The following is a 15,260-nucleotide window of genomic DNA, read 5'->3' on the forward strand; positions in this document are numbered from 1 at the left end:
CTCCACTTCTGGCCCAATTCCGAATCTCCTCTAGCATGTTGCAGAATTCTCTGCATATATTCTTATTACATTGGTCTTTTTTTTTCCTAGTTAATCATTCATACTGTCTCATGTCATCTCAGAATTCTGTGGAACTGGAGCTGATCCTGTGCTTATGGCTAGTGGTTCTTCCGTTAAGCTGGTATGAAACCTGAAAACTTACTCTGGGAAAACTTATTAATCACCCAGCCTGCATTTAACGTGTGCGAAGACAGTAAAATGAATAAAATGTACCATGCTTTTCCTGTGGGATTTGCAGTGTTCCATCAGTTAAAAGCTTGCACGTATACTTACCTTTATTTATGTGCATCATTCCATTTAAGTCAATAGGACTACTTCCAGTACATCAAATTAAAAGTAAGTACAAGTCATTCCATGGTGAGATACTTAATCTGAAATGACAGAATAGACAATTACAACAAACAGGGAGGGGAAGTGGAAAATAAGGGTAAAGGCAATGAGATTATACTGGAATTTTGGTATGTTGTATACAAACCACAGCAGTTCCCTCTTTGCTTGTAAAAGCCAGTGGCTAGGTGAGTTGTTCAGGCTCCAGTACTGCAAACACATACCTGTCGCTTAGGGCGTGTAAATGGTGCCATTGTGTTCAGCTGGATAAGATATACAGAAGTTTATTGCATACAATAACTTGTGGAGTAAAGTCTTGGACATTTTGTTATGTATGGGATTTGATACAGAAAAAGGGAATTAGAGAAAGGGAAGGAGAAAAAGACAAGAATGGAGGTGTGTGACGGAAAGACGACGAAGAGAGAAACAAAAAGGTTAGCATATAGAATAGCATGATAGGATAGTGAACAAATTTTGGAATAGCAACAGCAAAGCATTCTACCAGCTCAAATGTGCAGCTACAAATAACACAAAAAACAGCCAGCAAAGCAATGCAGTAATGTAGTAGTTTTTAAATGTCCAGAGGGATTCAGCACATTAGTACAAATGTTCTGAAATCTCTTGGCTAATGCTGGAGAATAGGAGGGGAACAGACCCCAGGTGTTTTAAAATTCTGCAGTGAGACATTGAGCAGTCACTGTGGTGGTCAGGTGGTTTCTCCTTGAAGCTGATGAGGGACAAAGCAAATCTCCAGCCAGCCACCCTCCTGAGAGCTTGGCAGTAGAGAGCCTGCAGCCAAATAGGTGCTTTTCATCAGAAGTATTCAAAAGAGTCAATTAACCAAATACACAAATCATAGGGAAGAAAGAAAACCTTTTCTAGACAAGCTGTAGAGCAAAACTGGCTGCTTGCTTGCTTGCTTGCTAGCTTATTATTGTAGAACAGGATGACAAAAAGGTATTAAGGAAAACTAGGGGCTACTCAAACTCTTTAGCAGAGAGGAAATACCTTATGCACACTGCATTTGGTGAGGCATACAGGATTTAAGAATGCAAACTAGCCTGTCTTTCCAAAACACTTTCTGAAGAATATCTAGGATTTAACCTTTGTGGGTATTTAATTCAGTTGCTGGCAGAAAAGTACAAAGTATTATATCACAATACAAAAATACTGCCCTCCAAGCAAAGCATCTGGTATGTTCTAAGGAGGCATAAGCACACACAACATGCTGTCAAACGTGGAAGGATAAAAATCATGTCAGCATGAAGAGAGGGGAGCACAGAGGGCTGAGGAAGGGCTTTTTCTCTCCATGGTAAGGAATGGAGAAAAGGGTATGAGATGGACAACCTCATCTCAATTTTGTATATCCTTCTCATAATCTCTGCTTATCTGGACTTCTGGCCTCAGTGTAATTTCGATATTTACATATGAAACACTGCTATCTCATATGGTAGTGTGAAATCAGCACCTTGGGCCAGACTTGGATGTGTTGGTAGTCTTTTCTTTAAACTTGTGTTTGAAGAGTATCCAATATGACGGGTAAATGTTTCCATGTCTCTGATCCCACATCTGAGTCTCCCTTTGAAATCTTTTATCTGAATATTCAACCATCATCTTCAACATAAAATTGGCAAAGCCAAACTCTATTTTTGTATAGGTAATTTCATGTTTCCTGCAGGCTCCGTCATCATCTGGTCTCCAGTCCATCATTTTTAGGGAAAAACCTGTCCTCAAACCTTCCCCTTTTGACGCACACATTTATGTCCTTGATCTTTCTTTCATCTTGTTCTGAAGAACACCCTTTGTTGGAAGATTCACCACTCTCCTACATTTTCCAGCTCAACTGTCTCGTCAATTAATTTTTTTTCCTGGAGACTTTATTTTTAGCACCCCTGATTTTACTCATCTGTCTTACAGTGTTGCCCCACAGATGGCTGCATTTGCACAGAAAGCATTGCAGAAGATTGATGTGGCAGCAGGAACAAGTGGCATAGGGAAGGAAGAGAACTGTCTGGATCAATTTTGCCACCGGAAAAAAAGTAGTATGGAAATGCATTCTGACTTGCAAATAAAGAAGAAAGGATAAAAGCCTTTGATAAATCAAAATATCTGCAATATGCATGGATAGTGAAACAGAGATCAGGCATGCAAAAATAGGAAACATTAATAAATACCACTACATAACAAATATTATATATAAATACAGCTAAGAGACAAATTGCACAGGACAAGAATAAGTGTTGAATACCATCAGGTTTCTGTTTGCCCATTGTGAAAGATTATTTGCCATGCACTGATTGTCATCAATTGTATTGAATGCAGTAGATTTAAAAAAAAAAATTAATACCTGTGTACCATGAAGACATGGCTAGGATAATAAAATTAGTGACAAATAGAGCTATCTAATGTAGATGCAGTCTCACTGATCCAAGTTACAAAGTGGCAAGATACCAGTAAATAATGTGCAAGCTGAGAACTTTCCAAATTTTTTGGCATGTCATAAAACATTAAAGATGAAGGCTTCCATAGCCATTTCAAACATCTCAGATATCTTAGAATTATGTCATCTGATCTAATCCATTTCTGTAGTAGTCAATAACAAAAAGTAAAAGTAGAACATTTATAATATATAGAACTGCAGTCCCTAGAACATGCCTACTGCAAGAAGGAAAATCTGTTTAAATAAATAGGTTTATTTCCAGTCCCAATGACAGAGAATAAAAACAGGTTGAGAAATCTGGGTGCCTGAATCCAAAAAATGCTCCTAAACACATATAAGATGTGACTCAACTTGCAAGACTACAAAAGTCTGCAAAAGACTACTATGTGAGCTTAACGTTTCTCAAATGCCTAAAACTCTACTTCTAGATGTATTATTTAAGCTCTGGAGGTAAGGAGTTGCAGGATGCAAAAATTATACCTGTGTATTTTCTTGGAGTTAGCCATTTTTAAAGGCCAGCTGGCTATCACTGTCAGTATCCTTACAAAACTTCAATTTGTTAGAGAAATAAATGAAAATCAAGTAAGAGTTTTACTGCAAAAAGCAGCAGGCTATCATTTCTGTTGCACAACACTGTTTCCATTCTAGTCTCCTGAGCTTTCCTCCTCTGTTAGTCAGAACAGCCTGAAATTTCTGTTTTTCTGGGTTCAGAAGTTATGTGCTTATTCTCTGCCCAAAGGTGAAATTGTTTGTGGAAAGCTTGAGCAAGAATGTTTTTGCTGGTTTAAGTGTGAGAACAGTGGGATAGGGGGAAATGTTGCATAAAGGTAAAAGTGCTTTAGGGTTTTCTAAATAACTTTTTCGTCACAATGAAGAGATATGAAGAGATGAAAATCATGGTGGAAATAACCCTGCTCAGGGAAGACCTATACTTTTTCTGAAGTTGTTCTCAAGTAAGTCCTTCAAGCAGCATATACAGTCCATCTTTGTCAGAGCCAGGGAGCATTTAGACTTGACCTTCACTGAAATGAAGGGCAAGTATCTGCTCAGATTGAGCTGTCCTTTGAGTCACAAACAGCTCCTCCATATTTTCATGGTGACACACTGCACCCCGAAGTCCTGCCCCATTACTGCCTAATTCTTCATGGGGTGGCTCATCCGCAGTTTATCTACAGGTTCCTTCATGAATAAACTGGGATTTGGGAGGCTGGTGAGGGAGGGGCTTGATACCCACAGGGGCCCCACTTCAGTGTGCACTGTGGCTGCACTCTGCTATTGGTGCAGGACCTCCAAATGTGTTGCAGCAGGCCTTTGTGGCCTTCTCTCTCTGCATGTCCTCATGCCACAGTTAAGTATCACAGGCATTTAAAAATATAAACCATCTGTGTGACAATGAGGGGCCTCTGTCAACTGTCTGTGGGATGTGCAGAAGCAGAGTGTTTCTCCTCAAGAGCACCTTACAGTGTTTGCTGACCTGCCTCAAGTCCATGGCCAGGAGGTCAGTGGACTTGAAGGCAGTGTGTGTTTGCAGCTGGGGTACCAGCTGCCAGCCTGGACAGCAGAAGGAAGGGATTCTGGGCAGGCATGACATGACACAACCCACAGTCACATGCTGTCACGTGCGATCATGCTAGGTGTTACATGTCCCACATGAGCACACATTGGATAAAGACAGTAAGCAAGGTGTCCTTCTTGGCTGGACAGGGAGTGTACAACGTCTGACCCTCCTGTGGCCACAAAACCATCTTGTCAGGGTGCAGCACAGGCCAGGGACTCCCCATGGTGGCAGGGCAGGACCTGGCTGCCAGGGCTTGTCCCACCATTCCAGCCCTAAGCGAGGCAGCTGGAGGCCCTAGGGCAGCCCCAGCCCTGGAAAGCCCCAGGCCTGGGTATTGGGCACCTCCCTGGAGGCAGGCTGAGGCCAGGTTGGGACATGAACCCACAGGTGTGCCTAGCTCAGTAAGACCCATCGTTGGGCAGGGGCTGGTGGCTCCATGGGATCCTGGGCCATAGGCGGGCACCTCAGGGTCCCAACACATCATTATGGAGAGACTCAATATGGCTTTGCCTCTGGCTGACTTCAAGAAGTGCTCACAGAAGCAGAGCTCTATCCAGGAGCATTGCTGTGTGCAGTTGGATTGGTGGATGAATACTACAGAGGTGGTGAGGAGCAGTTGCCTTTAGCCCCTGCTTAGGGAACACATTTTCTCATACTATAGCTGTGAGAGCCAACAGCAGGCAGCAGTAGGACACAGGACCTCTGTGCACAGTGAGCTTTTCAGAAATGTGTCGTCTTTCCTGGCCTCACCAGGGCAGACAAGCCATAAGAGAGAGTCGCTTGCTCTACGTGGGGAGCTGCAGACACATCTCTACCCCATTGTCTGGCAATTCCCACTTATGGTAAAACATTCTGCAGCCCCAGCCACTGCCAAGGGCAGAGGACATGAGCAGAGCACTCTGATGCAGCCTGGTTCTCCCCAGCATCGTCAGGTGAGTCCTACAACTACAGTGCTCTCCTCTATGCACTGAGGCTGGCACTGGGGTGGCCATTTCTCCATGAGCATCGTGACTGTGCCTGCCTTCCTGACAACATCACCGGCAAGTTTGCTGTTTACTGTGATTGCTCTCAGCATGACCCTCATAAAGCAGCAATTCTGGCCTTTACCTCTTGCCCAGAAGTCTCCTCTGTTGTCTCTCCTTCCTCAGGCTAGCCAGAACCAGGCCTTCCAGAAGTGTGAAACTCTTGCTTCCTTGGATGAAGCTGACTCTGGACACAAGTTAATAACAGCAATTTCCTGTGTTCAGGAGCACCCAATTCCAATACTCTCTCCAACGGTTTCCAAGACTTCAAGCCTCTTTTGTGTCACACAAAGAGGGCAGTGACTGCAGTGCTGTGAGTTTACCCAGTAATGGTACATAATGAAATCTTTGACAGAGAGCTCTAAATACTGTTTTTGATTCACAATAGGCAGCATACCAGGACGTGCCTACATTGACCACGATGCTATGTGACTGGAAGAGAACTACTGGTCTCAAATGTCTTTTGCTCATGCAAGAGAAGTACCTGAAGCAGCTGAAGAAGAGTCACACCATGTGCCCAAGAGCACCGTGCAAACGCTTCTTGTCAGGCTTTGTGCTATCACCCCAAGACACTTGGGGAGCCTGCTTCAGTGCCCAACCACTCTCTGGGTGAATAACCTTTTTCTAATATCCATCCTAAACCTCCCCTGACACAACTTCGGGCCATTCCCTTGGGTCCTGTCACTGGGTCCACAGAGAGGAGATTGGTGTCTTTCCCTCCTCTTCCCCTGATGAGGAAGTTGTAACTGCAATGAGGTCTTCCCTCAGTGTCCTCTTCTCCAGGCTGAACAGACGCGTCACCTCAGATGCTCCTCATATGGCTTCCCCTCAAGGCCCTATGTGGAGGACTTTACATGCGTTTGCATTGATGTCAAAGTGAGGAAAATGCTGTGATGTGTTTTCTTCTCCCTGCTGTCCAACAAGGTCCCCAGGAGCTGGTACTCCATCCGGCTTCATCTCTGCTGTGCTACAAGTTGGGTGCTACAGCTTTTGGATGATGTGCTGACTGCGCCTCTCCTTCTCAAAAAGAAAACAGAATTTATTTTAAAAATATATAACATATGTTTGAGGCCATACTTGTTAATTTCTGGAACCAGAACTAGCCTTTTTATTTTCATTCTAGAATTTGCCTACTGTCCCAAAGTAATCAAGTCAGGAATCAGAGGATTTGGCTTCTCTGAGGACTGTGTCTGCCTCAAGTTCTACAGAAGGTACTGTGTGTACTGGTGTTGCTTCCTTTTTTCCCTTTTCTTTTTCCTTGGCTTGTTTTCACAGAGTTTTTTCCCTTGATTCCTTTCTATTTTTGCATTAGATCAACTTAACACATGACACCTAAGACTACACTCGCTGTGCCCCCTGCTCCACCCCCTGCACTCAGTTCTGGCCAAGATACATGGACAGAGATTTCCTCTCACCCAAGGGTAATGAGTCACAAAGTCTGGATGATTAGAAGGAAGGGTTAGGGTTTCACCTGCTTTATGGGAGATCATTTTCTCCTTCAGATACCATTCCTAATCCTACACTCACTGCAGATGCATTCTACTACAAGACCTGCAGAAGTGAGTCCTCCCTGGAGACTGCAGTGCTATTCGTTGCTTTATGGAAGGTGTTTCTGCACCACATTTATCCCTAAAGGGTTAGAATTGACATTTGGCACTGAAACTTGTTCAATTTTTTGTTTGTTTGTTTGAAGTTTTGATAAAGTTTAACCACTGAGATAGTCCAGGCTTCTGCTTGAAGCAACAAAAGGGCAGCCATGCTGCTCAGTAGGCAGGCTCTCTGATGTTGTTGGGGGGCTTATCTATGCATTTGAACCAGTTCTACTTGGGTTCAGCTTGCTGTGCAAGCACAGAGCTCAGTGAAGAACAACAGCTCACCAGCCTTCCAGGCTGTGAAGTGCTCTGTGTTTGTAGCATTAGTGCTGACAATGAGTTGGTCAAGATCTTGTGACCCTAGTCTTTCCACTGCTGCTTGAATTTTCCATTTTTTTGGCCTTCACTTCCCTAGGGAATACTGAGATTATGAGATTTGGTACAGAATTGTTCCCTGCAACAGTAACAGGCAACACACATCTCTGCTTATGTGGAGGTCTCTCTGCAATGCCAGGGCTGTGTGTTTTAAGCTTTAGGTCATCCCAGTTCACCATCTATTTATCTGTCAGGTCTGGGCCATAAAATATAGAAGCTGAAGTTATTGGTGACTGGAATTCATTATTATGCCCAGATAGTTAGCTGACATATACAAAAGGTTGGATAAGTTTATGATCAAAAAGAAATTCATGTACTACAGAGCTGAAGAAGACAACAAGCTAATGATGTAATCTACTAACTCCTGACCAGGGAAGAATATGCACCTCCACACATGTATTCAGTCTTCATAGGAGAGGGTTCCTCTGAAGTCTCAGATGTTGCCTGCTACTGGAGACAGGGCTCAGTGGAGTAATTACTTTAGTCATGACAACAAATACTCCAATGACATCAGTGGAAATCCTTTTCATGGTGCTGAATTACAGCTTGACAGCAGCAATCTCATGACACACTCCTTCTGATTCCGCACCTGCGTCGTGACAACTGTATTGCTTGGTTACATTAAAACAGTATCACTGCCTAAGGGGAAGACAAAATGATAATACATTTATTTTTATGAAATCTTTGGATTCTGTGCCATCTCCTATTTGCTTTCTGTATTTTGTTATTTTCCTTTTTGCAGTATTCTAGATTTATCGGGACAATCTTTTCACTGCTTGCAATTTTCCACTGCTCTGATGTGGTTGCTTTCCCATTTGCAATTTCTTTCTACGTACTGCTAGAATTCAGAAACTAGTGTTACCATTAAGATTTTTCTTGGTTGCAATGGACAGGCGTGAAACATGTCCCCATCCCAAAAATGAGTTTAATGTAGTTATCAAAGGTTTGGAGGGATGCTGCTTATTTTAGTTTTGCTGACAAAAAAGGAAAAAGTCTCACAAATTGGGTTCATATAATCTATTATAAGTATGTGTGAAGACTAATTTTTAAATTTTTTTTTACTTACCATGGTAAGTAAAACTTGGAGCCTGACCACCTGCAATTAGGACATGAAGGATGAACCATAGTGTTCTGAAGACTGGAGATACTTAAACAGTTTATATTCTGACACTGAAGACATAGGTTGGTACAAGCATTTTAGGCAGGTCACTTTTTTGTGACATACTGTAGCCTCATGTGAGCTAGTCTCTGAAGAAGCTGTATGAATCACCTTCTGGCTTCATCTGCCTTTCTTCTTTCAGTGTAGAGAAAGCACAGATTATGATCTTAGGTTCAACCTTACCATTTGAATAGTTAAGGTTAGGTAAGATGAATTCTGCCCTCAAATTAGCGAAATATCAGAAAAGATATCAAATATTCTTTTTTTCGTTCCTCCACAGTGTTACTAAAAATCTAGGTAGTGATCCTTGAAGAATTATTTGATATAATAAATGTTCATACTTAAAAGCAAAGTGCTATGAGTAGTCTGTGATGATAGCTTACATAGTTTAATTTGCAAATAGACTCTTATACCATTTCCACAGCTGGAGGATTCTGTCAGCCAAATCACAACAGGCAACTGGAAGCAGTGAGGGAACCTCTTTGCAAGGATTTTTTTTTCTGTGCAGAGATGTCAGCTAGCTGGTTGGTGGTTTTTTCTTCCTCTTTATTCCATGTGAAACCTTGATTTATTGCTTCTGCAGTGCCAGAGTAAGGGTCAAGCCACAGGACTTGTACAGCCAGGTCCCTCAGCCATTGAGAGCACCCCATGTGGGCTTAAAGTATGTCAGGACTAAGGGAGGGTTAGAATAAGTAGAATGAGAAAGTACAAGATCATAGGTCTTTGTACCATACTGAACTGTCATTTTCACGCTCTTCATAGAATCACCCTCAATACTGATAGGTTAGGAAGAATCCAGAGAGGAGAGAGTTAACATCCTCTCAATGCTGTGCCCATGATGGCCTGCTTTTTGTCTAACTGCTAAGCAAAATACAAGTTGCATAAATAGAAACACTGAATATAGACTGCAGGAGATTATTTTAGCACTGTATGAAGACATGATGCCAGTGAATCTGTAATTTGGATATATATTTTTGTTGCAAGGTCTAGTGTTCTCTTTTACACATAGGCACACACACATAACAAGAGCAATGAGGCTGTCAGTTCTGGCCATCTCAATAGTGTTGCAGAATTCTGAGGAAGATGACAAAACATTGCATTCAGTTGAGAAATCAATTTAAGCAGAATGCTTAGAGAAAATAGATTGTTATCTATAGAAAAGGGAAGTTAAGGGCAAATGGAACTTCACTAAAGTATGCTCTTAACTAACTGTGCTAAAGTATGTTGGAGAAAAGAGAGAAGTTCTATGCCACAAATGAAGTTGCGCTTAATCAAGTTGAGCAATTAAACTTGTTGAGCTAGTATAATTGCAAGAAAAATTATCAATTATATCTAAATATTAAGTTCCTGAAACTGAAATGGATACTGGCAGAATATAAGGTACTTATATGCCAATGTCAGAGAAATAGTCTCAATAGTTCATATATAGAATTAAGTAGCAGGGCAACGAGAAAACGATGTGTAATGTTTTAACAGGAGTTAAGAAAATCTTTGGGTGTCCAAACTGACTAGTACTCGTGTTGCTAAAGAAAAGCGCCTAGATGTATCTTCTGGCCATTTTCCATTTCAAAGTTCCTTTTGCCTCATCCCTGCTGCTTATGGATATCTTCACATTATAATGTTTCAATTGGCAATTTTTTGATCAATAAATAAACCCGGCCATTGGTATATATCTAATCCTAGTGCCATTCTCTAGAGCCAGGTAAATGAAAGACAGTTTAAAAATAGTTACATGGAAGAAAACTCTTTCTTACCCTTCTTTCATATGCACAGATAGGCTTGGAGGAAAGTGTTGATGACTTTCACTTTCCTTTGGGAAATATGGGGAGATTTTCCAGCTGGCTTGGCCAGAATTTGCTGGAGCAGAGCCCTGCCATGCACTCCTAGTTCTCTGCAGCTTGCTCACTTCCCCAACTCTTATATACCTTCCAATTTAATGAGATTTTTTTCCCTTGGTGTTTTGCAGGTTTTTTCTGTCCCTTCTTGTTTTTCAGTGGAGTAATCATGCTTTCTAATATCTTATCCAAAAGGCCAAGATTTCAATACAGCTTTGGAAATACTGCATGCTGTGGACTTTCATTTGCCTCTTGTTTGTACCTGCCTTTAAACTATTAGTAGGAAAATGCAGAAAAAAACCGCCATAACTTAACACATATAATACTCTACTGAATATTTTTTCCTGCCGAAACTAAAAATGATGTCTCAGTGTCAGTGCACAGAGCAATAGTGAGACCAATTCTTTTCAAACTGTCTAGAAATTTCTTACTGTGACCTATGGAGAGCTGCCTAGTGGTCCCCACAGACTTGTCTTGTGTTGCTGGCTCCTCATCTTTTCCAGCTGCTAGCTTCTAGTAAAAGCAGGGGGGAAATGGTATTCCACAGAAGTAATGAACACAGCTGCCCCAGGGGCATTATGTGAATGTGTACCAGAGAAAAGAAGATTTCCACAACCCTGGAAGCAGGGGAGACAGAATTTGCAAGACAGTCTCTCTGACCTGTGATCTACCATATGGAAAAGTTGGACATTTGAGTGGGCTTTTAAATCCTAGTTTGATTAACCTCTTTGTAGTCATTCTTTACCCTCATCTTCCTCCCTACAGTTACAATACACTATTCTAAAGTACTTCTTCTCCAAATCTAGATCTCTGGAACATACATGTAGGATGAGAAACTTAGTTCCTAAGGCTGAGGATCTTATCCCATTACTCTGCCAATGTAGGCTTTTTTAATAGTCCTACTCTTAATCTAATTTCTTCTCCAGTCCAGTTTGAAATTTCCTCAGTCAATGTAGAATTCAAACAGAACTGTAGGCTGTATGAATAAGCCTAGCCAAATGGGAATTTGTTCTGACTAAAGGTCAGGTTTGGCCTCTGAAGAACTGTGTAGTAATGAGTGTTTGGTTCCCTTGAAAATTGCAATTGTATGGAAATGTCACAAGAATACATGTATCTTTATTTAAAGAACTGGGATTTTTTTCCCTCTGGGTTGTTTAAAGCCACATGACTGAGGTATTTCACAGTGCAGCTGTTACAGATGACTCTGACAAAATCTCCTTACAATGAAAGGAAGGCATGGAAAGTAAGAGAAAATCTATTGAAACTGTGCTTAGGGCTTGTCATTTACTTTTTTCAGAAGACTTTGGTCAATCCTGCCTTAGTACCCAAGTAACTGGGTTGCAGGCTGGAGAGCTGAGAGGTTCAGCCTGCCTCCACAGACCTCTGAGGGGTTGCCTGTGGCTCTGGCTCCTGATACCCCACTCATCTCTGAGCACTGAAGCCAGGGAGAGTCCGTTTCATACTACAACCCATTTCACGCTACTCGGTGTCCCATACCAAATTCAAGGTCCTATTTAATGAAATTCTCTCCATATCTGTCTTCCTTCTCTGGAACAAATAGTGACCCCGGTATGTCCTTAGGGTTACAAGAGATTTATTTTAGCTAAAATAAAAGAGAGGAGAGACTCAAGTACCTACTACTGATAAGCATGTAGCTTTTATTCCAAAAGAAAACATGATGTGAAAAAGTATGTGTCAGACAGAGGATTGCGGAGGCGTACCAGTGGATGTTCACACTCAGCATGGCATTTACTCTATCCTTTTGACAATTAGCACCTCTGGTGTAACCCAGGGCTGCTAAGCTGATACAGAGCTGGCTTTCCCTCCATGGAGGATACCAGTGAGGTTAAATATACCCCTGAAGGGGCTACGTCCTTCTGATGCATCACTGGAGCAGAGCTGTGGGCAGCCTCAGCCTCCTCTCAGGGCTGCTCTTCCCTCTCACCACAGCACCATTCTCTCTCCAGAGCACAAGCAACTTCCCACTGTTTCTGAGCAGCAGATGCTTATGATGCCAGTCCAAATGCTTGCTAACAGCATGAGCAGGTCCTATGAAACAGTCCTAGCTGCAGTGAAGGACACGGAGGGCACCTTACTGCAGTTACAGCTTCCCCTTTTAAATGGCTGAGTAAAGAGGAACCATTTGGAAGGGAAATGAAAGCAGCAGGCGGATTGCCAGGGAGAGATGTGGGGTCAGAAAGGGAGAGGTGGTGGTATATTATATCCTAGACAGAATGCAATTGAAACTGCTGGGAGGGAGCATGCTTCTGGCACATCACTCTCTTCCTCCAAAGCATGGTTGTGTGGGTGCAGCAGGAGTCAGGGAACAGCTCTGCTTATTGTGTGACTATTTGTTATTTCAGCCCACGACAGACTTAGGGTAGAATTACCTAAACACTCAATATTCACATTTTGAAATATTCCTTTAATTCCAGAACCATAAAGACTAGAGATCTTATGGTTTTCAAAATGAAAGAGAACCATACAATAACTTGCAGACACACATAAGAGCTTTTTACAAGAGGTTATAGTCAATTTTCTGACTACAATTAATCTGTAATGAATGTAAAAAATCTCACACAAGCATGCAAGAAAGGGAAAAGGAAGACAAAAGAAAACCTATTTACTTTTAAAGTCTTGTTGACAACTAAGATAAAAATATAGGTTTTGAAAAACAGTACACTTTACCAGGCAAAATCTAATGAAGCTTATTTTTAAACAACTTAGCACAATTACGTTGATTGCAAGAGCACTTTATGTAATTACTTGTGGAAATGACCATAATTAGCCAGAAGTCAGCAAGAACTTTGCAAATGTTTCCATATACAAGGTTTTCATCTTTCTATGAGATGTTCAGTGCTCAGTACAATCTCTTTTCTTCAAGCAAATTAAAAAGTGTGGTGCCGTATGTTCATAAATGACGTGTCATAATCTGGATATCCAAACTCCCCAAACTTTGGGACAGTTCTGAATTGTTACGTGACAGTTGGGATTTTTTGGGGAAGATGGGTGTCCGTTGTTACAGTAGCACTACCCAGTGATACATGCAACTGCATTATATTATGCAAATGTGGATGGGGAGGAATCATGCCTTTTCTATAGAAGCTCTGCCAGGCGTCTTGTCAAAAAGTTAATTTCAGTATGATAAGAAGAACAAAGAACAATTTTAGGAAGGGTTTGATATTTTATTCATATTTAGATTAGGTCCAGAGAGATGATGAGAATGTTAATTGGTCTCCTTGAAGAGACAGACATTCCCACCAAGCAGAAAAATCATCTCAAGCAATTGGGTCTTTTTTCTTCATTATTCTTTTTTTGCCTTTTAATCTCCACTATGCAAAACTAAAGGGCAGTTGAAGAAAGCCAAGACAAATGGCAAGAAAATGAGTACATGAAGAAACTTCAACTAATGAAGGGATTTGTGAATAGCAGGGACAATAGTCAAAGCAGGTCCTATCCTTCTGAATAGAAATTAGTTTGCTAGGACCTTTCATAATTGTTTTTGACCTATTATTGTTGTTATCATCACAGATCTCTCGTGAAAGAGGAAAGTAGCTGATGGAAATTTATGGCAACTTTAGAGATAAAACAATGACTCCGTAGAAACTTTTGCTGTTAAAAAGCAACATTGAATAGTTTTAAGAATCTTCTCTGTTTAACCAAATGGTCCTGGTGATAAAGACTTCCCAGCAGAATGTTCAAAATAAGGCTCTGAAATGACTATCACCATAAAACTCAACATACTGCCAGAAGAGTTGTGGTTTTGACAAAACTCACCTCAATGTTGATCAACACAGTGAACTTTCTCTGTAAATCTCCATCCAGCTGGACAAGGTTTGTAAAACAAGTACAACAAAATAGATTAGCTCTAAAGCTCAAATCAAGAGGTAGCAAACCCATGGGTGATTGTGCCAAAGCCCTGTTTTTCAGCTCTGACAGGCTATCTCCTAGATTGATAGCAGTTTTCCAACATTCAGTGTTATTTCAGTTGGCTATAGTACTCTTGTTTCCTTGTGTTGTTCCATCTCTGTTAATGTTTTTATCTGTCTTTGGACTTTTTTTCCACTGAGCTCTTCTGCTTCATTAGCACTGCTGCTAAACATGACGCAGGAGCCTAACCTTTTGGAGACTGTTGACTTTGCTAGGACCTGATCCCCAGCTCTGTCCCACCATGTCTGACTTGTCCTAGTCCTAGTAGTGTGAGGAAAAAGAGTAGCTGTGTCATAACCTGATGTGAAATACACCCATCTGTTATGATACCAGAGGGCAAACCAACCCCACATGAGTAGGGTGAGTAGCAACACCACCTGCTTTTGTCATCTTGAGGTAAAGAATTTATGGACAAGGGAAGGGACCAGGGCGGGGACTTGCTGCCCTTCCTGCTCGTTGCGGAGTTGGTGCAGAAAGGCATCAGTCAAAGCAGAGCAGTTTGCAGGGGCTGAGGAGGAGGGCATCTCTGGTTAGCCTGCCCTAAGCAGTGGGGGGCAATGGCTATCTGGCCAAACAGGCCTCCACCAAGAGACAAGCTCTTGTTCATGTGGGACTGTGGAATGACTGCTTGTCTTTGGGGAGCTTTTTCTGCTCTTCAAGTCTCCTGCCCAATAAATTCCTGTTTGGTCAAGTCCATCTGTTTGACTTTCCTTTGAAGATAGGACATGCTGGGCATTTGGGTAGGAAGAGGATGGTTTCCCTCAGAGGCTGGCTGGAGGCTTGAGCTGATGTTTCCTTGATCAGTCTGGAGAGTGAGCCTGGCAGATGGGTAGCATGATGGTAGTCTCTGAGACAGAAACATTTCCAACGTAGCAGAAGACTGAATCTGACGGCATCACAAGCTCAAGCCAGCAATGTATCCTTGTCCTGTCGCATCCTCTCCTTTCCTATCCTAACCTGCT

Source organism: Coloeus monedula, assembly GCF_965178545.1.
Source record: "Coloeus monedula genome assembly, chromosome: 1".
In the NCBI taxonomy this organism is placed as follows: domain Eukaryota; kingdom Metazoa; phylum Chordata; class Aves; order Passeriformes; family Corvidae; genus Coloeus; species Coloeus monedula.